Consider the following 26,777-nt stretch of genomic DNA (forward strand, 5'->3'; position numbering starts at 1 on the left):
ACCCTGCCCACACCCACCTACCTCCCTCTATCCCCCAACCTACCTTCCTCTACCCCCACCTATCTCCACACCCACTCACCTCTACCACCCACCTACTATTTCCCTTTACCACCTACCTCCCCCCTCCTGACAGCCACCCATGACCAGGTGGTGCAGGTGCTAAAGAAGGTGGGGAAGGAGGTGACCCTGGTAGGTGTAGAGCCTAGGCACTGACCCTACCTATCTACCTCCCTCTACCACACCCCCCACCTACCTCCTCCCCACCCACACCCACCACCTACCTCCCTCTACCCCACAACCTACCTACCTCTACCCCCACCTACTTCTCTCCCTCTCCCAACTCCCTACCTCTAACACCCCTCCACCCACCTACCTATCTATTTACCTCTACTGCCTACATTTCCCCTCCCAACAGCCACCCATGACCAGGTGGTGTAGGTACTGAAGAATGTTGGGAAGGAGGTGACCCTGGAAGGTGAGGAGCCTATGTACCTACCCCACCCACCTACCTCTGCTCCCCAAACTCCTGAATAAGCGCTGAATACCGTAAAACACGTTGAGAAATGTTGACTGTCATGTTCCTTAGTATTGTGGTTTAAGAAACGTATGATATATTTGCAATTCTGGCTGTATATTAGAATATAGGAACTGCACATCAGTTTGTTGGGAGCTATGCTCTTCTATGAGCACTCATATTCATAATATTTTAAGTGTTGGACTTTTTCCTACTTTTTTTTTTGTTTAATAACATTTCTGTATGATTTTTAACTGCCATGTTGTATGTGATGTACATGATAGTACCAAGAAAATCCATAGTCCTCACACTTTTTATTTTTCTAATAGATTCTAGGATGTGGTACCTTAGCTTTCCTTAATAGCACATACTCCACATTTACAGCTAAAAACCCTGATGGATGAGTCCACATTGTTACAGTTGTCCTGGTCATGAAATATGAGCCTGGGAAAAAGCAGGATGTGTTCTGTCTGGTTTAGGACCAGACATCCTTTGTAGCATTCAGAAAAGGAGGCCACACAACACAGAATCAAGAAGCAAGAGGCTGTTGTCCCACTCAGAAATGCTGTATAAGGCTGCATACACACATGCGCATGGGGGTGGATAATGTGCTGTTTTTAGATGTGGCTAAACACTGCCTCTGCATACAGCAACACTCTGTGCTTTGGCCATTTATATACTGGGAGAATGACTTTAGCCAGAATGCATAGATACATAGAAACATGACAGCTGAAAAAAAACTAACTGATCCATCAAGACTGCCCCTTTCTTTATTTTTGTTGTTTTGTTTTTTTTGTGTTAGTATAGATCTATGTCTGTCCCAAGGTTGCTTGAATCCACTTACCGTTAACTGACTCCCCTGGAAGTCAATTCCAATCAACTAGACTTTCAGTAAAATAATACCTTCTAAGATTAGCCTTGAACTTTTCCTCTGCTAGCTTGAGGTTATTTTCCTGTGTTCTTGAACGCCACAGAAAGGTTGGTCCTGGAAGCACACTGGCTGTTTCATGGGTCCATCAGAGGCTCTTTTTGCATGTAACCACACAGATGAGAGGTTACGCATGAACAGTGGTGGCGCCAGCCATTGATTTACACACATTACAATATTTGACAATCTGACAGCTGCTACTGGTTGCACACACTGCTTGAAAGCACCATTTAGTATTGCTTCTCACCACCAGCCTCCCCTGGCCATCCATATACACCCATGTGAATGTAGCATATTGGTTTCTGATTCTTGCTGCAAAGAATGATATCAGTGTTTCCCAAAATTGACCTCATGACCCACCAACAGTTTTCATTTTAGGGTACAGGAGATAAGCCATTGCTATGTTTTACTGGTAGCCTTCCATTTGCAGAAATACTGTTCTTCTACTGAAAGAGGCAATATAAAATAAAAAGTCAGACATGGCTCAGTCTCTGCTTATAGTCTATGCCAAGGCACCACAAATATGTAAACTGCAATTTGCAGGGGGTGTAAATGAGCCCTCGTGAATAGCCAGAAAGGTAACAACATTTCTTTGCTGAATATATGGGGTTACCTGCAAACACAGCCTGTCTGTGAGACTTGAGGACGACTCTGTAGAACAATATTTAACACCTAGTTAAACAAACTGAGAGGACAAACTCTCACTTGCATTGCCAAAACTGGGACAACTAAAAGGTGTTTCAACACAAAATAAAAATGACTCATTACAGATAAAGTAATACTATTAAAGGAAATCTGCATGGAAAGAAATGTATCAGCTGTCATCGGTGACCTCATCCTGGAACTGCTGGTTTGCTAGCTTCAATAGAGTCTGAACGGCTGCTTTGTCTGCTTTCAATATGTCTGAGCCACTGACCTGGAACAAGCATGCAACAAATTATGTAAAGACAAAATTATCTGTATATTTACCCTGGGATGGTAACCCAAGAATTATTGCAATTTCTCTCCTGATAGGTTTCCTTAAAAGAACATCTGTCATGAAAATTACAGTAAAGTAAGGTGTATGAAATACAAACACCTAGTAATGCTTGTATGTACCTTTAGAACCGGGGTCCCTAAACTTTCTAAAAGGGCCTGTTCTCTGTTCTTCAGATTTTAGGGATGACAGACTGTGGCCAGTAGAAATGGTTAAAAGTGACCTAGGGTTGGCGTCAGTTGTTTGCATCAGTGGAGGGAATAATGCCTCATTGTTGGTGTCAGTAAGGGGAATAGTGCTCCAGTGGAAGGGATAGTGCTTCATCAGTGAGTGGAATAGTGCTTGGATAAGGCTTGCTTACACTTGTTTTATTCTCTGAAGAGCGGTCTGCATTTGGATCATTCTTTAGAAGTTGTCTGACAGGCGGTGAGGAAGCGTTATGCCCCTGTTGAATGCAGTTACATGAATGAGTGAATGGGCTCTGTTGAGCAGGTGGTACTGCCCACCAAGAGTGACAGAGGGTTTCATTTTTGCCACACAGTGAGGAAAAGCTTTGTGGTCGTGGCATGTAAGTGGCAGTGGCATGTAAACACTTCCTTAAGGGGGAGGTAAATCCAACCAAGTGTTTTTACCAGTCCCCCAAACAAAGTGTAAACAAAGGCAAGCAAAGGGCCAGGCATATCATTTCAGTAGGAGGAATAGTGCCGCCAGGCCTGGATATAGGCAGGCATAGGGATGTATCCAGCTCACAGACTGTTTAAACACCTCCTGCAAGTATTAAAAGGTTTCCTGAACCCTTCGAATGTTTTTTCATTGGCTAATGATGCTGCTGATCATAGTAATGGACCATTAAAGAGACTGCTCATGCAGGGCAAAGTAAGACTGTATTTGCAAAAACCAAACATCAATTCACCGCCACCCTTATACTAACCTTGCCTGCTCTTGCTCGCATCTCCTACCTTCCTATGCAGGAAGCACTGTGGGTGCTTGCTCTCAATCCATGTATTTAATTCAGTGTCATTTTCATGATTGGTATACTTTGCGGTAAAATGCACACCTTGGAGTTAGGATACTCTAGGAAATAAATAAAGCTTTAATGAATGGGTTAATCTACCAACCCTGTCTGGACTGTCATGCTTTTAATTAAAACCTTGAACTAACGACATTACACATCCATTTCTCCAATTAATCACGTTTTATAATCCAGGAGCCTGTGGTAATACAATCCACACTTGAAGACATTTATCAGCTGGATGGCATTTTGTTCCCAAGTTTTCAGGCAATGGATTACTGTACTTATCCAGGGGTTCAAAGGCAGCATAGGTTGTACTGTCAAAATTATGTCTCAAGTAGGAGATCTGTTATGATCATACAGTATTTTATATATAACACTGTTCAGCCTATAAAATAAGCCAACAAAATAAGGCAAGCATAATCTTTAAAGTTTAACTTTGGTGTTGTAACACTTATATTGTGCCTCGGTCTTCGCCCATCTGTGAATATTCAACTGTCTCCAATCCTGTAAGGTATACTTCATGAAGGCACTGACCTGTTTAACAAAATATTATGAAACGAAATCCATGCATGCACAGCACTCGCTCCAATTAAGCCAATAGAGAGTTTGTTCGTCGTGCAGCAGCAGAGTATGGACTCTCCATAGGATTAAATGGAGAATAAATAAACAATACCTATCTCTGACACATGTAAAATATAATGGTGTTAAAGTAATACATGTAGAATACTAGTAAAAGCATCACATGTGTAATTCATACAGTCATAAGTACCCAAACCAGCGCAAAAGGGGTACATAGCATAAACTATAGGTACATCACGCAGTGAGAAGCATTGGCTTTAACCTCTTGCCACCCAGGTAAAGCATATGTATGGTGGAAAAGAGGGAGGACTATTATTTGTATTATTATTATTGGCTCTTTTTTGTTTCTTCATTTTATTTTGTGGCTGAGATCAGAAGTTACTTTTTACTTCTGCCTTGTGCAATACATTTTTTTTGCTGCAAGGCTTCCCTTTAAAAAAGTGAGTTTTGGTTTCAGGAGTGGTTTTCATTTCTTTTGGATGTTCTATTTTATTTTTATTTTATATTGATGGGGCCTTTTTATAACGTTTGGGGTGCTCAAAGCAGAGAATTAAGTTGTTACTGACCATCCCTTCATGGAGCCATTCTTTGTTCACAGCACACAGCTGAATTGTGTAGTCAGGTGCTGGCTATATTGTTATGTCTTTCAGCGACATTTAGCCTGGGTTCACATATATCCGGTGCGGTATTTTGCATGTGATTCGCACAAGAACAGCACCACATTTCTGTGCAAATCACATGCGATTTGTGTGCAGTGAGATGGGAGCCATACATTTTGTATGGCTCTAATTGCACCACACCCGCACCAAAAAGGTGCAGGACCCTTTTTTGGGTCTGCACTATAATCGGATCGCATGGGTATTCACACCTATGCGATCCAATTCTGCACATCACACTGCGTTTTGCGGACCGCTTTCAGGGTGTTAACTTTACACACCCACAGCAGTTCGCATGAATGGGGTGTGATTCTGATGCAGTGCGGAATTCGCACAGAAAACGCTGCAAATTCCGCACCGCAGTGTGAACCAGGGCTGACAGATGAGACTACCCTGATGTTTGTAAATTACTTATGAATAGGAGTTGTGGTTGATTTCTCATTTACAGTTAATGTTTAAATGTATCCTTTATATAATAAGTAATTAATATTATAGGGCACAATTCACTAAGCAGTATCTTACCACATCCGAGAATGCGGTAGGATACCGCACAGCATTTAAAAAAAAAAGTTTGAATTTACTAAAAAAAGCTACTAAAATACAGCATGAGTTATTTTATCAAGTCATGCGGTATTTTAGTAGTGAAAAACATGTTAATGTTTCAGCTGTCAACAGGGTTCCCTACTGACAGCTGAATGTAAAAGAAAAAATTGCCAGCAATTGAAAAATAATTTAAAAAATGATGTGTGGTGTCCCCCCCCCCCTCCATCCATACCAAGCCCTTCAGGACTGGTATGGATCTTGAGTGGAACCCTCACGCCAAAACTTTTTAAAAAATGCAATTATTTTTTTTTTTTACATTCAGCTGTCAGTGGGGAACCCCGCTGACAGCTGATGACTCATAGGTTGTTAGGGACTCGGTGGCCACCCATTCCTTAACAACCCATGACAGTACTGACAGATACAGTACATACCGCATGCCTGGAGCACTACTTAATTACTGCATGTAGTTAATTATTTATTTCCTTTTGTGAATTGACTTTAAGGTCTTTTATGCGGTATTTACAGAGTGTTTTTGCTATTTCCGGTAAATACCACAAACTAGCAATAGCGAATTGACATTTTCAGTATCACATGCGATATGTAATCATGTGGCTGACTTAACTCATACGATAAGCTTTAGAGAATTGTACCCATAGTGGGCTTCACTACCTCTTTGGGGACTGAACATTTTAAGTGGGGACAGCATGCAAATAGGTGTCGACTATATCAATATGCCTTGCAGGGATATTTACAGATGAGACTATGATTAATCCAATACTGGGACTGCTACATCACTTCCTGCTAGCAGAGTGGATCCAGTTCTTTTGACAGAAGAGGATCTTGAGACTTGTAGTCCTATAGCCAATACATACTGAATTTTTGAGTGCTGATTGAATTAAAAGTACCAGAGAGTTAGCGAACCAGAAGGATGCTGGGAGACCAAATTTATTCCTCAGCAAGGGATTGGCTTTCTTTCTTGATGCAGAACTGAACACAGGGGGACTGCCGTTCTTCTCCAGAGATGGATTTCTGGCCTTCTGTTGCAGGACTCTGCACATCAGTTCAGCAGAACAGTGACGCCAATCACCATACTGGGATCGCATCAGCTTCTCTGCATCAGGACTGTCACTGTCTGATTTTCACACAGACATCTCTGCTCACCTTGCTGACAGACTGTCAGGCAGTAACGCGGCATATACCTGCAAACAGCCAAGAGCCTAGGCAAGGACTCTTGTTACTAGGAGGCCGTGCTATCCATAGGATTGGTTTGCAGGCGGATGCCCAACCTCTTTATGTCATTACTCTAGAGTCGCTACTTGCAGACACCTTTATACCACAGTTACCTTTGCTTTGAGCAGCACCATGGCTTATCTGTTTAACTTTATTGAATTACCAGTATTCCTTAATGTTTATGGGCCCCACCATTGCTAGCAGAAGACAGCAGATATCACCATATCAGGAACTTTAAACATCACAGAACTCAAGTCACAATCTCTATTTAAAGGGACCTTCTAAGGCCATTATTATTCAACTTAGGGTACTTATATCTATGAGTTCCAGAGTATACATTTACATAATCCTCTGCATGCCCCATTGTGACGCTGATGGAATGGAGGGAGCTGATAAGTCAACAAGCCTTTCTTCCCCCTTTTGCTGCTGGTGTTGCAATTAGTTGAAGCTTACTCATGACTGTATAACCTGGTAAACGTTGCTAATTGATTTTTCCTATTTTACAGTGTCCTGCTTTTATGCGTTAACTGGGGCTGTATATCCTAAACCCATTTTTCCTGTAGCCTACTCTTTTGAACAAGTCTAATATAGAGGTGTTACTAAAGAATTGTGTCGTTTGTATTATTATTCTATACTGTTGAAATATGTCTGAACTCAGAGTGTCAGCGGTGTTGGAAGGCTTGCAAGGTCACAGAAACTACTGGGGACAAGCATTATCAAGCGGTCCCTGCAGGGGTAGCTCTACAGTTGTTTGAATGAAAAGTGCAAGAGCTGTATGCATCTAAACCACCTGACATTATATCATTCATATTCACTGTCTTCATAGATAAAAGTTTGGCATACACCAGTTAGGCCCACTATACCTAATTAAAACTGTCCTGCTGCTGGCTATTTTTATACTTTATCATCTGCTGTGTCATCTCTCTCTACATACAGTATGTACAGTAAAATGCCTATAATTACTGAGATGTGGTGTCAGGATATGTAGGACAAATTGTTATATACTAATTAGCACCACTGTTCGAACATTAAGCATTCATTGTTGACCACTTATCATCACCTGTTTAGTAACTATCTGCACCTGCATCCTAAAGCACCTCCTTTTTTATTTTTGGGATCTTTTTGCCCATTTTCCTATATCTCTTTAGAGTCTGTAGAGTCATTGTACAGTCCTCTGTTTTCATGTTTAACCAGTTCCCATCCGGCCGCTGTATATAAACGGCTGGACGGTGGCAGTCCAGGGGCGGGTTGCTTTTCATAAACAGCGCCCACCATTTTGGACCGTGTGCGCTCTCGGGGGCGCAGCACCGCGATCTTGTACCTGCTGTGTTCTCCGGACACAGTGGAACACCAATCATCGTACGGGACCTCTGTGCCATGTCCCGATCATGTGATCTCTGATTGGCCAATCAGTGATCACAAGCAGAGTAGTAAGCAAGATGTCACTTCTGACATCATTGCTTACTACGTGTGAAATCTGTGAATGATCCCAGAGGTCACATTGTACAAGGCTATTCACAACAGCCTTGTACCATGTGACAAGCTGTGACCAATCACAGCTCACACAGTATTTCTCAATGGCTGCAAGAATGTAGCCAAAGAGAAGGAGAAATGATTGCTTACAGCCTTGATGGGTGTAAAAGCAATCAGTGGGAAAAAAAAAATCATCACCCCCCACAAGTAGTACAGAGTCACCATGGTTACACTATACTGCTAGGGTGACAGTATGTTAAAAAAAAAAAAAAAACATAAATAATATAAAAAAATAAAATAAAAATGCTCAAAAAATGTTTTGGAAATTATAATTTTTGGTTATAAACTAATTTGGATTTTTTTTTTTACTAAAAAGATAACTGAATACATTTTGGCCAAGTTTTATGATGTAATATTATTTATTTGCAAAAGTTTATTAGAAAAACACTTTTTTTTCAAAATTTTTGGACTTTTTCATTTATATAGCAAAAAAATAAAAATCTCAGTGGTGAATAAATACCACCAAAATAAAGCTTTATCTGTCTCAAAAAATGCTAAACAGTACATATGGGTACAGTGTTGCATGACTGCGCAATTGTCATTCAAAGTGTGATAGTGCTGAAAGCTTAAAATTGGCCTGAACAGGAAGCCGGTGAAAGTGTCCAAACTTGAAGTGGTTATTAATGTATCTGCAAATCCATCTCCCATTTTCTTTCAAATCCTACTACCTACAGATCAATCTATACTGTATATCACAGTATGATAGACACCTGTAACAGTGATGGGGAGATTTCTTTAATACAGTGGAGATGTCTTGGTAGTACAGAAATATCATCTGTTCCTCTGAAGAAAGCACTGAATCCTTCGGGAGAAGAACAGTAACACAAAAGCATTCCACCCAACTCTCAACTGAGGATCATGTTGTATGTATGTATACTATATATCCATATATATCATTGGTATCCAGCGAATCTCTGGACTAGCTTTCTGGGCACCATGTCTGATACACGTGAAAGCTATTTCCAGAGAATTTTCTTAACAAATTGTTTTACATTGTATAAGGTAGGTCACCAGGTCTTTCTCAACTGCTCAGGCTCAGGACTGGCTTGCAGAATGTGATAACACATCTGCATAGCCTGTTTGTACATACATACAAGGACCAGTCTAGACAGAAGCCAATTACCCTACCAGAATGTGTTTGAGGTGTGGGAAGAAACCCATGCAAATTCATGCGGATCAGGTTACTGTTTAGCACATACCAGTGTGTGAGTAATTTTGCAGCTACTATTTTAAACAGTAGGATATATTGAAAAATTATGTTGTAACTGATTTTCAAAATATTGTAAAAGAAAACCTCTTTACCACAATTTATGTATAATAATTTTTAATTGTTTAAAGTAACTCTGCCGTATTAAAAAAGAAAAGCAAAACTATTAAAAATTCCAAGTGTAGGCACCTACATAGATATACCGTCAGCAGCATACAAGTCCAAATGCCATATGATCTCAAAAACATTTTGGTAGCGTCGAAACAGGCTGTTTCCTCCTGCCTTCTAGAAGATCACTGTGATGGGCTACCTCACTGGCCTTGGAAATATGCAAGAGAGTGTGGCAGTCAAGGAATGTTGCAGCTACTGACATTATGTGCAGGCAATGTTATTTAAAAAAAAAAAAAATTTTAATGACAGAATAAGCGAATATTATTGTAAACCTTCTGAAATTGATGATGGTAGTGTTGCTATTGGCTATAAGAAGTAGGAAAACTATAGACAAAATTTGATCAAAATTTAGTTTAACAGGAGGACAGTAAAGGTTTCATTGCTCAGGGGCTGTCTGCCATTCAATATGGCTTCATTGGCTGGACAAAGGTATTGATTCAGACCTGTTAAACCTGGGCATACTTGCTGTGCATTATCATGACTGTATGTGTTTTTTTTCTGATTCATGTTGATGATAGTTAGTCATTTGTAGAACTGTTCTGCAGTTTCACCAGCATCTCCCTCCAGGAACTGACTCTCTTCATCTCTCAACCTATTTGTGCCTATTCTTTTCTCTCCAGTGGTTCCTACTGCTCTTCCTGTGCCTCCCAGGGCCCTGGGCTCTATTCTGGGACCTTTCCTCATGTTAATGAGTCACATAAATATTCAAGTGCACCGAGCATATTATTAATTATTATTCCTGCATAGTGATAAGAGAATCCCTGTATTTCTATGCATACTGGGAGAGACTCCAGCTTCCAGGCACAGAGAAACTGCTTTACAACTAGAATCATTTAACAAAGTAATAAAAAGAGTTATGAGAAATGAATGTTTAAGCTCTTCATGTGATAGTAGTGGCCCATACATTCTACTAATAAGTATTACATTTGGAGCTTAATACAAACCTATCATAAATGCTAAAATTTCCCTTAGATTTTTTTGATAGGATGGAGAAGGTTTACAACCTTTGTCACATGTTTGTTGCTGTCTAACACCATTTCTTGTTCCATTCACACAACAGGAGGTGTGGTGGTGTCACTAATATGGAACCTAATAGCCTGGTATTTTAACAGCCTCACTAGTTAAAATCTATTTAAAATCTCATTTGTTGCCAATGTTATTAATAAGGAAGAGATCATAAGACTATTATTTTTCTGCCATGAAAAATGCGTTGGCTTTAGTGATGGATGGCTTCAGCCAGCAGTATGCTGTGTGAATCATTGAACCTGACCTTGACTTTCTGAGCAGAATTCAAAACTTGCACAATAAAAGCCATGGTTTTGTGGTTCCCAACTGCTTCTATAGTAATCTGTAGATATGGGCCTTTATCTGTGGTGCCAGATATACACCTAAATATTCACTTTAAAGTGACTCCAAAGCCAATTGTTTGTAATTTTATACAGACTCTTAAATAGGCTTCGCATGTGGGTGGCTGGCATTTTGGATTGATGCCTTGCTAAATGCATGGCTATTCCCAGGGGTGATACCATGGCTTTGAAGCTATCTGGTAAGTAGATTCTGCCTGACTGTAATGCCCTTTTTATTTGCCTCTGGAATGCATGCTGGATCGTACTTTCATTCAGGGATGCATCTTTAGATCTAATGGATCCCCTTACCCTAGCGATTTCTGCAAAGTTTTGCTTTTTTCAGAAACACAGTACAGTCCATTTAACATGATTTCCTATGGGACATGTTCACATCTGAGCATTTTCACCGGTGCGTTTTTTGGAAAGAGTCAAGGACTTTTTTTAACTCAAAAAGTTGTGTTTTTGGTTCTATAGACTTCAGTGGAAACACTGCAGAAAAGCATGTATTGCGTTTTTATTGCATTTTGTATTTTAAATCTGCCTAGCAACAAGAAAAATAAAAAAATGCAAAAATAACAAAAGCACCAAAACCGCAAGTGCAAAAATGCAAAATGCAATGCAGAAATGGCTCAAACGCAGCCTGCATAGGTGTGAACCTAGCCTTATGGAAGATTGAACACTTTGAGTTTCACAGCAGCTTAGAGTGGAGTGAAGGCACCTACCTGGACACGTGATCTATCTGAAGTGTAATTCCACTTTTGTTTAAAAAAAATGTAATGATTATATTTACAATTCCCTTGGGTGATTTTGTGTACATTGCAGAATATTATTGTAATCTGCTGCAGATTCCTACCTTTTGGTTTCTGTTCTGAACAAAATATTTTCATCAAGTCCTACTTTTTGCATGGCAGGGTTTGGATAATTAACCACCTGGTAAAATCTCAGGGCTCTGGTGTGGGAAGCTGCAGTATCAGCCTTCCTTTAGCAGTAGATATCTCTAGCCCTGGTTCACACTACTGCAGGCTACCGGTATGTGGCCCGTATTTGCTTAGGCACGGAAGCCTATTCATTTGAATGTACTACTGTGCCCGCATTTCCCACAGAAAAAAGGTGCATGCACATTTTTAAAATGCGGCCAGCAGGGAAATTGCTTTGTCCCATTGACCATGCGATTTGCACGCAGTTCCCAAACCCACAAACATGCTGCACACTGAGATGTGTGGGGGTGCCATTTAAAAAAAAAGACAGCCCCACCAGTCTCATAAGAGCAGTGAGATTTGGCTGTGGGTGGTTGCAGGTGCAGGAACAGATACACCCGCAACGAGCCTGCAGACTGTGAGCAAGTGAGAACCTAGGCTCAGGCGTTTATTTCTGAATAAGCTGATTCCTTTTGCAATTTAGTTCATTTTGGACTGCTTTATGAATCTGCAGTAGCTGCTGTTTGAAGTAGATGGGTAACATATATTTACGTTGCTAGATGGCTTGAGTAGCTATTATATTTGTTATATTATTGTTTTTACCAATGTGGAGTTATTTTTTTTAGACTTGCTCAGTATCCCTGTTTGTCATTGATTTGATTTTTACTGAGACAGGTCCTTGTGCAGCCTGCAGTAAAACTGTATGCTGTTTACCTCTTTGTATTTCTGTCTGCCAGTTTGCTGCAAAGCCATTTGCTTGCAATCCAAAGCCATGGGTTGTCACCTCATCCAGGTAGCCAATCATTGCAAAGAAGGTAAGGGGCATCTTTTGAGTGAGAGTTTTTCATTTCGGGTGTGTGGGAAGCTAACTATGACCTTCTTGCCATTTAATCCCTCCAAATTGGCATGCACTCCCTAAATTGGGGCTGTGCCTGCAGGAGATAACTATAACGACACCTAACAGGTTGTCGCATTCATTAACTACCTCAACATTGGGCATTTTTACCCCCTTCCTGCCCAGGCCAATTTTCAGCTTTCAGTGCTGTTGCACTTGAAATGATAATTATTCATGCAACACTATACCTATATGAAATTGTTATTTTTTTGAGATGAAAAAAGAACGCTAATTTTGAAAAAAAGTTTTCATTAGTTTCTGTTATAAAATTTTGCAAATAAGTAATGGTTCTTTATAAAATGTATTCAAAATTTATACTGCTACATTTCTTTGGTGAAAATTACCCAAATCAGTGTATATTATTTGGTCTGAGTGAACGTTATAGAGTCTACAAGCTATTGTATCAATCATTGAAAATCACACCTGATGTCCTAACTGCCTATCTCATTTCTTGGGCTACGTTCACACTAGTTTTGTCAGCAGGCATTTGGGAGGTGTTTTTAACATTTATCAAATGCCTATGAAAATTCTGCACATGGCAGCACACAGTGCTATTCATACAAAAGCGTTAGCGTTGCGTCGGGGCAAAACTGACTCCTCGTGTCGAGTCAGGAGGAGTTGAAGCCTCCCATTCAAGTCTATGGTGCCGCTCTATGAACGCTTGGCAGGCATTTGCGACACAGTTGCGAGGCGGTTGCGTAGCGTTAATACCATTTAACTTCATTATAGGAGTTTGTGGTGTGATTTTTAACGCTTGGCAAATGCCTATCAACTGCCTCAAAACCGCACATAGGGCATTTGGGGAGAGTTTGAGAAGCATTAAAACCGCTTCCCAAACGCCTAACGCCTGTCAAACGCTAGGAGCATTTGGCAAGAGTTAGAAATAAAGTCAAGTGTGAACGAGCCCTTACATGCCAGGACAGTACAAATACCTCCCAAATGACCCCTTTTTGGAAAGTAGACAGTGTGAGGTATTTAGTAAGAGGCATAGTGAGTTTTTTTGAAAGTTGTAATTTTTTTCCACAATCCTTTGGAAAATTAGGAAATTAAATCCCCCCCCCCCCCAAAAAAATGTCATATCAGCAAGTTATTTCTCACACACGGCATAGACATACTTGCAACTAAACCCCAAAACTCATTTTGCTACTCCTCCTCAGTATGCCACATTTGAGACTTTTTCACAGCCTAGCCACAAAGAGAGACCCAACAAAGGAGAACCTTCAGGCATTATCTATCTTAAGACCAGGCCACCTTCTGACATTTTTAGGTTAGAGTAAAAATCAGTATTTTGCTAGAACTTAGGACCCCCAAACATTATTATATATTTTTTTTAGCAGAGGCTCTAAAGAATAAACTGGTACAGATGTTGATGTGACACTTGGACAAGGACTCTCTAAAGGAGTTGTTTTCACTCAATCTCTGAAGGAGTTATCTATTCTAGCAACATTCAGTTTTCCTTACAGAACTAGTCAGTTAGTCTCAGCACCTTCCCAGGCAATCAAGCCTCTTTAGACTTTTTCAAAGAAGATGCAGATGAGCATGGCTGTATGGATCATGCTTTGTTCAAGAAGTCAGTGGTTAGGATGATGTTGACCAAGTTGTCACAATTCATTAAGCATATGGTCAAGACACTCTAAGGGGCCATTGAGGTTCGGTTTTTCTTCCAAACCAGTAAACTGGTCTCAGAGCCTTTTCAGGCCAATCCTCTTTGTACTCTTCCAAAGAAGACGAGGATATCATTTGTCCAGGTTTTTGCATTCCTTGCTTTGTAAGACTGCTGAGATACCTTAGGATTGAAGCAAAGCTGTGGAAACTGCCTCCAAAAGCTGGCCTTGCAATTTCCCTATATTGACTTAATTTGAACAGGATGGAGCAAAAAGTAGAAGGTGGCTAGCTGGCAGGAAAGGCCTGCCCATAGTGCAGGCAAAGATCCGCGGTGCACAAATATGCGCTTGCACAGAACTATGACGAACCCGGCAGATGTGCGGGTGCTTAGGCATAAGCGAGCACATGTGCACTTGACCATCCAGGCGAGTGTTTCCTGGTTTCTGTGATTGACTCTTGATACTGAACCAGCTTGTTGCTGACCTCTGCTTGACCGCTACCTGCCCTGACCTCTGGCTTGCCTTGGATTACCCTTCTGTCTCCTGCTCCTGTCTGATTGATCTTCCACTGCTGACTTGGCCTGTGATCCGACTACGATTCCTCCTGCCATCTATGCCTGATCTACCCGACCGTTACTGTACCCGGCTCGTCTGACCCTGCATCCTCAAATGCACTCCTCAGTGATCCATCCAGCATGGCTGCATCCAGATCCTGCTCCCAGTGTTCAGCCTGCTCTGAAGCTCACCTGCTTACCGGCTACTACTGGACTGATCACAGGCACTCATACCCCACCATGCCCCTGCAGCCGCTGTTCCACTATCAGCAGTCCTTGAGCTGGCGTTGTACAGGAGGCCTGCCTCTTCACGTCAGGCTCTCTATCCAGGTACGTGATACTAGCGTTTGAAGTCTCCCCTTTGGTCAGGGGTGTCCCTTATGATATTGGCCAAATGCATGACTTCACCATGAGGTACTCATTTGCTGCATTGTTCTTGATCATAGAAGGCGAAGCTTAAATTGACAGCAAGGATTGTGCAAGTGATCGTAGTTAGTCTGGCTTCCTGCCTCAAGATAACATCTGTTGAGTTAAAGGAGACCATTGTTCAAGAGTCCAGTTTTTAGAACTGCTGTCACATACCTGACTGCGGAGCCTGAAATGAGCAGAGTAGCCTCTTGCGCAATTCCTGTCCACGCACCCCTGGTGGTGGAGACAGGGACTGCTAGGGCAGTAGAAGGGCACATATGCCAGGAAGCTATTGTAGTAGTGTGAAGCTTGGCAGCACAGGAGACCTTCCAGTGGTAGTATGGAGGCTGGTCACAAGCCTTGTTCAGCAGCAGCCAGGCAAACAAGTGCAGGATCAAGTTCAATGTGAGAAACAGGCAGAAGTCAGTGATGTACTGGCAGCAAGGTACAAGTCAGAACGCAAAGACGTAGTCAGGAATCCAAGCCGAGGATGGTTACACAAGCGAGCAGTAGACTTAACAGGTAGGATGATCCAAGAGTGGTGTCAGACGGAGCCGGGTCAGGAACCAAGTTTAACAAACTTTCAAGAACCAGGGAACACAAGAACTAGAGCTGAAAACAATCCAGCACTGAAGCCAAGCAGACTCTTAGTTTAAATAGGCTGTTGGGTGCCACAATCTGTTGATGCGTGCGCACACCCACGTGTGCGCGCACGTGCTCACCCATATGTGCCAATGCTCATTCGTGTGCGCATTCTAGTTCTTGCTCATCTTGTTAGGCGTCTAGATCCCTGACAACTGCAGAGGTTCAGCAGTTCTGGCTAGGAGTCTAGGGAAAACTGGAAATCCAGCATATCATCCAAGAAGTCAGCAAAGAGCTTCATGTCACTGAAGGTAGCGCATCAGACACTTCTTGCATTCAGCCCCATGATTCGCAGAGGCTTGGTGCTCCCAAGGATGGACAATGTCACAGCAGTTGCCTACGTCAAGAGGCAAGGAAGCATGAAGAGACGTTCTCTCTTTGAGGGAAGTAGAGCCCATAATGAATTGAAACCAGGAGAACCTTCTCCTCCTGTCAATGGTATATGTGCTGGACTGGATCAACCTCCAGACAGACTATCTATTGAGTGAATCGATAGAGAATGAGTAGTCGCTACTTCTGCAGGTACACTTTTTATTTAGAGTATAGCATCAAGTCAATTAAACTCCTGGGATATTGATCTGGTCAGCTAAGTAGCAGAGGGGGTTGCTAATCAGTTTCAGCTGTTTTGGTGTTAATTAAATTAATAACAGGTGCACTAGATGGGCAACAATGAGACAACCCCCAAAACAGGAATGGTTTTACAGGTGGAGGCCACTGACATTTTTTTTCCCTACTCATCTTTTCTGGCTGTTTCTCACTAGTTTTGCATTTGGCTATGGATTGTGTCACTTTTGGTAGCATGAGGCGATAACTGAACCCTACAGAGGTTGCACAGGCAGCCCAACTCCTCCAGGATGGCACATCAATACATGCCATTGCCAGAAGGTTTGCTGTGTCTCCCAGCACAGCCTCAAGAGCATGGAAGAGATTCCGACAGGCAGTTACTCTAGGAGAGTTGGACAGGGCCGTAGGAGGTCCTTAACCCATCAGCAGGACCGGTATCTGCTCCTTTGTGCAAGGAGGAACAGGGTGAGCACTGCCAGAGCCCTACAAAATGACCTCCAGCAGAACAATGGTGTGAATGTGTCTGACCAAACAATCGGAAACAGACTTCATGAGGGTGATCTGAGGGCTCGACATCCTCTAGTGGGCCCTGTGCTCACTGCTCGGCACCATAGAGCACAATGGCATTTGCCATTGAACATTGTAATTGGCAGGTCCGCCACTGACACTCTGTGCTTTTTACAGATGAGAGCAGGTTCACCCTGAGCACATGTGACAGATGTGAAAGGGTCTAGAGAAGCCATGGAAAATATTATGCTGCCTGTAACATCGTTCAGCATGACCGTTTTGTTGGTGGGTCAGTGATGGTCTGGGGAAGCATATCCATGGAGGGGCGCACAGAACTCCACAGGTTAGACAATGGCACCCTGAATGCCACTAGGTATTAGGATGAAATCCTTGTACCCATTCAGACCCTTTGCTGGCGCAGTGAGTCCTGGGTTCCTCCTGGTACACGACAATGCCTGGCCTCATGTGGCGAAAGTATGCAGGCAGTTCCTGGAGACTTAAGGAATTGATACCATTGAATGGCCCCCACGTTCGCCCGACCTAATTCCAACAGATCACCTCTGGGATATTATGTTGCCATCCATTCGATGCCACCAGATTGCACTTCAGACTGTTCAGGAGCTCAGTGGCCAGTCCAACCCAAAGGAAAGCTTCCTGATGAGGAAGAGGTGGTCCCTGCACTCTCCCTACTCTTTTGGAACCTAATGCTCAGTACTTTCCCTGACAGACAGGAAACCTGTCCCTACATTAGTCACTTGCATAAAGCACACCAAACCCAGGGGTCAGAGTCTTAAATAGGCTCTGCCTGACTCAAGATGGCTGCTGGGGTCATATGAGGCACAAACATCCAACTGGATTCCTGGCTCAAGTGCCCAAGGAAATTTATAGAGAATCCCAGTTCCTCATAACTTCCTTCCCCATCTGCATTGCCGTTGCAGTGGAGATTAGACTGAACCTGCCTACACTCCCCTCCTCTTTGACAGATGCTGTCCTCAGCATTGCAACACAAGAGAAACAAACAACTGCATAAAACAATAGAAAACATTTAAAACAACACAGTCCGAATACTTTGCGGGGAGCTTGCCATGGATAGACTGGGCGGTGAACCTTACTGTCCTTCGTGGGGTCACCATTCGAGTCCTCATCTTCTATGTGAGACTCCAAAGTCTCAGGTGACTGGAGATCGACAACACTCCCTTCTCCCGAATTGGGGGCCGAGCCCTCAGGAGAGTTCAGGGAGTTAGAAGGGCTGGCAGCCTCCTGGAGCAAGGCCTCAGGACAGTCCTCGGGCACTGTGATAGGGCTTTCTGCTTCAGGATCCACAGAGGCCAGGAGCCCTAGTTCAAGAAGGGGCAGGTATCATTCAAGGGAACCTTCTGTTCTAGGGGGACATCCATGTAGTCTTTGTACTCTCTGCCTCTGGCAGGTTTGGTGAAGCAATCTCCACTCAGCACGCAGGGTCTCAACAGGTAACAGTGAAGCAGCTGTTTTATAGGTTCAGGCCCATCTGAGATCCCATCGTCGCATACTGGGGTTGGTGGGAAAGGCTGCTTCTCCACCCGATGGGGGGGGGGGGGTGCATCCACTCCAGCTCTAGTTTGCTGCCTCTTTCACATTTCAGGCTCTTTATCTTTTTTTCAAGGTCTTGTTCCCTTGATGGGACCCGCTAGTAGCCACTTCCCAGGCTGAGAGAAGAAAAGAACTTCACTTGGTCCAGCTTGACTCCTCCACCCTGGGCAGAGGGTAGACATCCCAGTTAGTGCAGGAATTTAGCTTGCGATAGTCCACACAAAACCGCAGACTCCTGTCATTCTTCTGTACCAAGACAACAGAAGTACCCCATGGGCTATGGCTCTCCCGGATGACTCCACTCTGTTACGTGTTATGGATCAGGTCCTTGACCTCCTGGCAAATGGCGAGAGGAATATGATGGAAATGCATATGGATGAGTGGAGAGTTATCCATGTGGATTGGGTGGGCTATTGCTTCGGTGCAGCTGTAAACCTCAGGGCTATCTGCAAAGACCAGTAGGTGTTTTTCCAATAGTGGTGAAGTAGACACTGTTGTGGTAGGGGATAGTTTATAAGCTGGACTAGTACCTTTCCCTTGTGGATTTTGGACAAGGTTCAGGCTGTCAACCACTCCCCTGGTACCTCTAGATCCTTGTGGGGCTCTACTATCACCGTGGCTCCCTTCAGCTCCCTTGTGGGCCCTGATGGGCAGGGACCAGACTTCCTCTTGGAGGGGCACTGGGAGTAGCTTCAGCTTGGGGGGGGGGTACAACCAACACCTGTTCTGCCTGATGCCTAGCTGCTCGCTGGTAGGCATTGAAGGCTCAGATCACGTTGAGCCATACTGTTCGCTGCCCACAGTCCTCTGTACACTGATCAGAGTGTTCAGTCTGGGCCCGCAAGTGAAGCAAGTCCAGGTCCTTCAAAAAGTTAATTCCCAGTAAAACAGGTATTGCTGAGATTACTGGGCTGTGGGTCCCCACGACCCCTATTTGTTCCACTTCCTGGTCATCTATCTGTATCTTCACCCAGGAAACACCTTCCACCAGGATGGGCAGGTTGTTGGTCGCCTTGAGGGACAGCTAAGAGGGGTCCAACTGGTCCTGCGTTTGAACCACTGGGCGTAGAACTTGTACTCCATGACAGTGACTTTAGACCACATGTCAGTCAAGCAAGGTACCTTTTGGTCATTATCTAGGGCAATAATAACTGAACTTGGCACAACCATGCTCTCTGGTCTGATGGGATCTTGTTTACTAGTGGCCTATAGTCCCTCCATAGTGGATTCTTGCCTTTGTAAAGGGTAGGCCAGTCCTTGATTGAATGTGGACATCTCTTGACTCATGAAATCCATGTTCTGGGTAAGCGCCCTTATGACAGTCTGCATGGCCAACAGAGGGATGGGGACAAGGCCTTTTCCCTCATGTGTAGTGGTTCCCACCTCTTTGTCACCATTACAGTTGCTTCTGCGTCTTCTTGTTCCCATGCCACAGTGTCACTAAAAGAAAGGGAGTGTTGCACTTTTATCCATTGCTGTATGATTCTCCTGATGGGCTCGGCCTTCATCCCCACCACAAACTGGCTTTCATCCTCTTGTTGTCTATGGAAAATGAACCTCCACATTAGTTCTACGACTGTCATGTTCTTCCCGAACAGGCCCTCCAGGAGCATCAAAATTTGTTCTAAGCCGCCCTGGGTATCCTCCGGTAGTACCATCACCGCTCGACAGGTGTCATCCTCCAGGGTGTTAATGGCCAGCTCTGTGATCAGTTGAACGGGGACTTGGTACAGGTGTGCAGCACTCCCCAGTCTCTCCTCCCACTCAGACAGGGAGATGTTGGACCCATAAAACTTAGGCACCGGGGACAAGGCCACTCCTAACGGTAACATAATGGTTCCCACTCCTCCTTCCACACCAGCTGCAAACAGTTGCATATCCTACCAACTGAGGCCAAGAGCTGAGTAGGTGTAGCGTGGTGTGGCAGGCAGTGAACACACAGTCCCAGTTGCCAAAAACAATGTGTTGTAAAAGAGTTCAACTTTTACACAGAAGCCTGGCAGGAAGGATCACCATCATGTCTCACTTACAACTGTTTGGGGTGAGACAGGGGACAAAAAACTCAAGGACAGTGTCTGCCATGAGGGGCAAAACATGGCCTGGTCTGTCTAACCCAAAAAAAAAAACTTCCTGGTAAGGAAGACACCACATCCTGTGCTCTCCCTACTCTTTTGGAACCGTTCCCTAAAGCGGAAGGCCTGGACTTCTGCCTGTGATGCAGTCTAGAAGAGGGAAGAAAATCCAGTGGGTTGGCTGGGGCTGTATATTTGCAGGCAGTACCAGAGCAGAGAGAACCTGTAAGTATGATTATATATTTTTATCCAGTACTTTAGCAGATGTTGAAATTATTTTGCCATTTAAACATATGAATGTGATTATGTCAACAATTAGAAGAGTAATTTCTGCTGTTCAGAAACTGTGGCACAAAAAGTCTTGTAAGTAAGAAAAGAAGAATCAAGGCACTGCAAATAATTGTTATATTATCAACATGAAAGAATAAAAAAAAAATTTGGTGCAGCAGTGTGATATCAGCCAAAAGTAAAATGTTCTAATTTTCTTGGTTGATGGAAATGAATTGAGGTATTCTGATATGAGTTAATGCATAGACTGTAATAATATAATAAATGATGAATCATAAAGAACTTTCTCATATATATTTATAACAGCAGCATTAACAATTTGTCTCTTTTTCTCTTAACACTGTGACAATTCTACATTCAACTGTCATTGGTAAAAAAAAAAAAAACGGTTGTAATTGCAAATAATCAGTTTAGCTTGATGAATTAAGTCAAAGGAAAAAAGAATTCATATGGCAGGGTCTGCAATATTTAGATAGAGCTGTTATATAATTCATGTTGCATAAATGGTTTAATGAAGATTTTCTATCTGCTAAAGTTTTTTTCTATTGCTGAAAATGCCCTCTGCTGGGGAGAGTTCCCGACTCACTTTATATAGTAAAATGTGTAAGGGTTAGAGTCCCTACCAGCTTTTATTTATAGTTATTTGTCTCCATGGGGAAGGTATCTTTTCTGTGTGGTTATTGGAACAGAAAACAAAAGGTACAGTTGCAAGAAAAAGTATGTGAACCCCTTGGGATTACGTGGAGTTTTGCATGAATTGGGCATAAAATGTGCTCTGAACGTCATCTAAGTCACAACAATAGAAGAACACAGTCTGCCGAACATAATACTACACAAACATTAGATGTTGCCATGGTTTAATTGCACATAACATGTAAACATTCACAGTGCAGAGAGGAAAAAGTATGTGAGTCCCTAGCTTATTGACTTCTCCCAGAGCTAATTGGAGCCAGGAGTGAGCCAACCTTGACTCCAATCAGTGTGATGATATTGGATGTGTTGCTGACAGCTGTCCTGCCCTTAAAAAACACACACCTGTTTTGGGTTTACTGGTTTCAAGAAGCACTGTCTGATGTGAACCATGCCTCGCAGAAAAGAGCTCTCAGAAGACCTACGATCAAGAATTGTTGACTTGCATGAAGCTGGAAAGGGTTACAAAAGTATCTCCAAAAGCCTTGATGTTCATGTGTCCACGGTAAGACAGACTGTCTACAAATGGAGAAAGTTTAGCACTGTTGCTACTCTCCCTAGGCGCGGTCGTCCTGTAAAAATGACTGCAAGAGCACAGCGCAGAATGCTGCATGAGGTAAAGAAGAATCCCAGAGTGTCAGCTAAAGACCTACAGAAATCTCTGGCACATGCTAACATTTTTGTTGACACATCTACAATAAGGAAAACATTAAACAAGAATGGAGTACATGGGAGGACACCACGGAGGAAGCCATTGCTGTCCAAAAAGAATATTGCAGCACGTTTGAAGTTTGCAAAAGAGCACCTGGATGTTCCACAGCACTACTGGCAAAATATACTGTGGACAGATGAAACCAAGATTGAGTTGTTTGGGAAGAACACACAACACTATGTGTGGAGAAAAAAAGGCCCAGCACACCAACATCAAAACCTCATCCCCACTGTAAAACATGGCGGAGGGAGCATCATGGTTTGGGGCTGCTTTGCTGCCTCAGGGCCTGGACGGATTGTTGTCATTGATGGGAAAATGAATTCCAGAGTTTATCAAGACATTTTGCGGGAAAACGTACGACCATCTGTCCGCCAACTGAAGCTCCGCAGAGGATGGGTGATGCAACAGGACAATGACCCAAAGCATACAAGTAATTCAACAAAACAATGGCTGCAACAGCACAGAATACGCCTTCTGGAGTGGTCCAGTCAGAGTCCTGACCTCAACCCGATCGAAATGCTGTGGCATGACCTTAAGAGAGCGATTCACACCAGACATCCCAAGAATACTGCTACACTGAAACAGTTTCATGAAGAGGAGTGGTCCAAAATTACTCCAGATTGTTGTGCAGGTCTGATCTGCAACTACAGGAAACGTTTGGTTGAGGTTATTGCTGCCAAAAGAGGGTCAACCAGTTATTAAGTCCAAAGGTTCACATACTTTTTCCTCCCTGCACTGTGAATGTTTACATGTTATGTGCAATTAAACCATGGCAACATCTAATGTTTGTGTAGTATTATGTTCAGCAGACTGTGTTCTTCTATTGTTGTGACTTAGATGACGTTCAGAGCACATTTTATGCCCAATTCATGCAAAACTCCACGTAATCCCAAGGGGTTCACATACTTTTTCTTGCAACTGTAAGTGTTCCTTATGTGACATATAAAGCAATTTTAAAATCCCTTTTAATGAAAACAGGAATGTGCCATCTGAGCCAAAGTCACCATATCTCTTGTTAAAAAAGGTATTTGTGGCAAAGGCCAAGAGCTGAGAAATGTAGGTATACAGCAGGAATTAAAGCAGAATTATACAAAATACATTACAGTGACAAAGCCTATTCACTCATATTACATGTGCCTGAATGATACCCTATTAAGTTGTTTAAGTCACACATTACTCCTGAAGCAAGTGCAAGGAAATCCTCTTCCTCCATAGCTCTACAATGTAGGCTGCTGTTCATCAGCCTTCCCAAGTATGTAACAAAAGTGGAACCAAACCCATGGAAACTTTTGTTCAACTACAGATACTGAGAGTGTCTATGCACTGACTGACTCAGCCGACTGAAAATGCAAGCTTTTATAATGCAATGGGTTTCTTCGTCAGGTATGATCAAGTATTGCACCTGACAAAGCAAATTAACATGTTTTGAAAGCTTTCATTTTTAATCAGTTGAACCAATAATCGTCATCGCTTTAACTCCCATTTATTTTTTTTCACCCATGCCCAAGACCGTAAAGTAATCAGGTGTGACTCTTTTATGTTGAAAGACATTTGAGTAAAGTTGGTGCAGCTGATTCCAAGCTCTTATTCTATTTGTTCTTTTACTATTCTTCCTTTTAGACTTTTGCATTTAGCCTGGAGTTCTGTCCTAAATGTTGTGATTTGAATAAGGGCCTGGATAGTTAAAGATAGACAAGAAAATGGCAATGACATGCTTGGACGCATGCTGAATGTGGCATTTAAACAAGCATTTGGTGGTCGTGTCATAGAAGTTGCTTGCCTAGCTGACATCATTAAACTGTAACAGGGAGATTATGGTTTAATAGTGGAGGGGGGGGGGGGGGGGGCAAGGGCTGCCGAATATTCACATCACATCGCTTCATTTTAAGCTCTCAATTTATGGTCTAATCAGCCTTATTGATCACAGAACAAAGCATAATTCCCGCTTCCAATTTACAGTTTAATCAAGTCAGCTAATGCCAGAAAATTATACGCATTACATACAATCTGCTTTCAAATGAGTCTTTGGATTTTCCATAACAGTCTTATTATGTGGACAAAGTCGTGAATGTCTTGCACGGTCTGGCACGGTCTTGTCAAGAGAACAGCATGAGATGTCTGTAGATTCTATTCTGCACTTGCCAAGGATGAAGTTTATCCCCCCATGGTCAAACGCACACCTACTCCAAAAGGGTAGACCTCTTCCACAACAATACAAAAAATTACAAGATGACTCAAGAAAAGATGCAAAGTTAAATAGCCTTATGCATAACTTGCACATACTGATTTATGTGAAGGCGGTGTTAATCACATTCATAGATAAATATGTAAAAATTCCAGGAATTATAAAGACAGCAAAGATTTAGACTGAAGATGTATGTGAGGGGAAGAATGGTTTCCAGCATGGAGCTGACTTTCTATACAGAAATCATTCTGCAATCATCTCAACATGTTATATTTTGGTGAATATCATTCATTGTAATTGAGGTTCGATTTGGTGAGTGGACTAAGAAGCTATCTAGTTGACCCTTGAAACAAAGCTTTATACAGACAGTGTCCTGTTTTTGAGGGTATCAGACAACATACTAGCAATTACAGTTTTGGCTGTCAACTTACAAGGTATAGGGGACCTCAACTGCTGCTCCTGATGTCACCAAAGGGCCTCCCATCATGTTTGGCATGTATAGAAATCAGGGTCAGACTGACAACTCATGGGGCCCCCGAGCAATAGGGGATCATGGGGCCCCTGTGTCCTTGCCCAAACTCAAAAAAGTCTATGAAAAAGGTACCATGGGCATCTCATGGGGCCCGGGCCCTCAGGCAGTGCTCGAGTTTTCAAATGGTCAGTTTGCCCCTGATAGAAATATATATATGAGAGAACCATCAGAGTCTAGAAATAATGGAGACAGCGGACATGCTTAGAGGATGGATATATGCTACAGAATTCACTGAGAGACTCTGGACATGCTACATGAGGCTAGTGCTACTACCCTTTTACAAATCAATGCTCCCACTCCCACTACAGACTGCTGAGGTCAAAGGCCTGCACATCATACAGTATACCAAAATGTTGCATATGGTCTTTGGATAGTAGGTTGGGCAGCTGTACTTACTGTATAGACTGCTCTGAAACTATACCTGCAAGAAAAATGTGACATCTAAAATATAACAAGAAAACATTCTGACCTCTCAGAATGAGTTTGACTAAAGGATATTTGCTGGAAAGTATCACCTGTGGAGGCTGTGGAGGAGGATCCCTTTCTCCCTCACTGGACAGTGACACATGGAGGCTGGGTGGCTGACAGCTGTCCTTTGGACATTGTGAGTAAGACCTAAGTCTAGGATTCCAGGTGTGCTTGCGTTTAGGGAAATTGAATTCCAGAGGTTACTATATGGATTGTGACTGCTCTCTCAGTCTCAAATAAGCTAGCTGTCCCCATTCACCTTTAGCAAGGGCTGGCGCTAGAGAAGTAGTGCTTGGAAACCTGTCCTCCTCCTGTATCTGTTTGGTGTTCTGGAGTATCCCGCACCCTTATCCCTCTCTCCTGTTCAAAGCACTTTAATCTACAAAAAGACATCTCCTAGATTGAGCCTGTGTTTGTCGGTGTGTATTGTGTCTGGACCTAGTAGTTTCTGAATAAATAACAGAAACCTAGGTCACTCTCAGCGGCTCTGCTGGAGGTAAATGCTACACTAAAAATACAGGTCCCCTTGCTGTCATGTTGATGCCTTGACTTCAAAAATGAGTTACTGGTCAAGAATACAGATAAGTCTGACTTTTTTCCAATCATCATAAACTGCATGCATACTCTAGGTCTGTCATTCTAATGCATCAAAGGCAGACACAGCCAGGCAATCGGCCTTTTCAAAAGGAGGTCAGCAAGGGTAGGTATGTTGTTCTTGTTAGATGCACTGTAATTGAATATCGAATCTCCCCCTCCCTTTCTCCTAGATCAGAGGAGACGGCTGTCAGCTGCTGTGAAGCAATTTGCCAAATTCACTGCAGTAACTGCAATAAAAAATTCACTATTTTGGCTGCTTTTAAGTTATTTTTTTACCCTTCTTTTTGAACAGCAGTCACCCGTGACTGACAAATTTAACAGCATTTTAATGAAGCTGTCAGCCTGTAACATGATATAAACAATCTTAGGGGGAAAAAAATATATTTCTAGCAGTTTTTGCACACTTGTGAGAAATGGCATCCAGATAATTATTGTGCTCCATTAACAGTTTAACCCTTTAGCCACTGAAGATCTCATGGACAAGTGACAGAGTAGCAGTGGAGGCAAGGGTCTTATAGACGGGCAGATTTTTGAGTGGTGCAGATGATGATGTAACATAGAATTCAGTTATGTCCTCATTAAATGTGTGACAAGGTGTTACATCATACTGGTGTGAATAACACATTATGCCATGCAATCAATTCTTTACAAATTCTGATGATGACAACCAATGTCTTTATCACACTGACAATGTGTAAAGGAGTAAGCTAAAGGAGGATGACTAGGAAAGCAAAATATAACCTTGATAATGGGAACACTGATTTTTATTCTCTGTAATGGGAAATGGAGCAAATTGTTCTTAGAATAAATATTTATGGATGTAAACATGGAGGCTGCCATTTGTGACTACCTGAAAGTTCTAGTTGCCTAGGTGC

The sequence above is a fragment of the Staurois parvus genome, unplaced genomic scaffold (genome assembly GCF_062004578.1).
Source record: "Staurois parvus isolate SC_StPar_1 unplaced genomic scaffold, SC_StPar_1.0 ptg000668l, whole genome shotgun sequence".
Lineage (NCBI taxonomy): Eukaryota > Metazoa > Chordata > Amphibia > Anura > Ranidae > Staurois > Staurois parvus.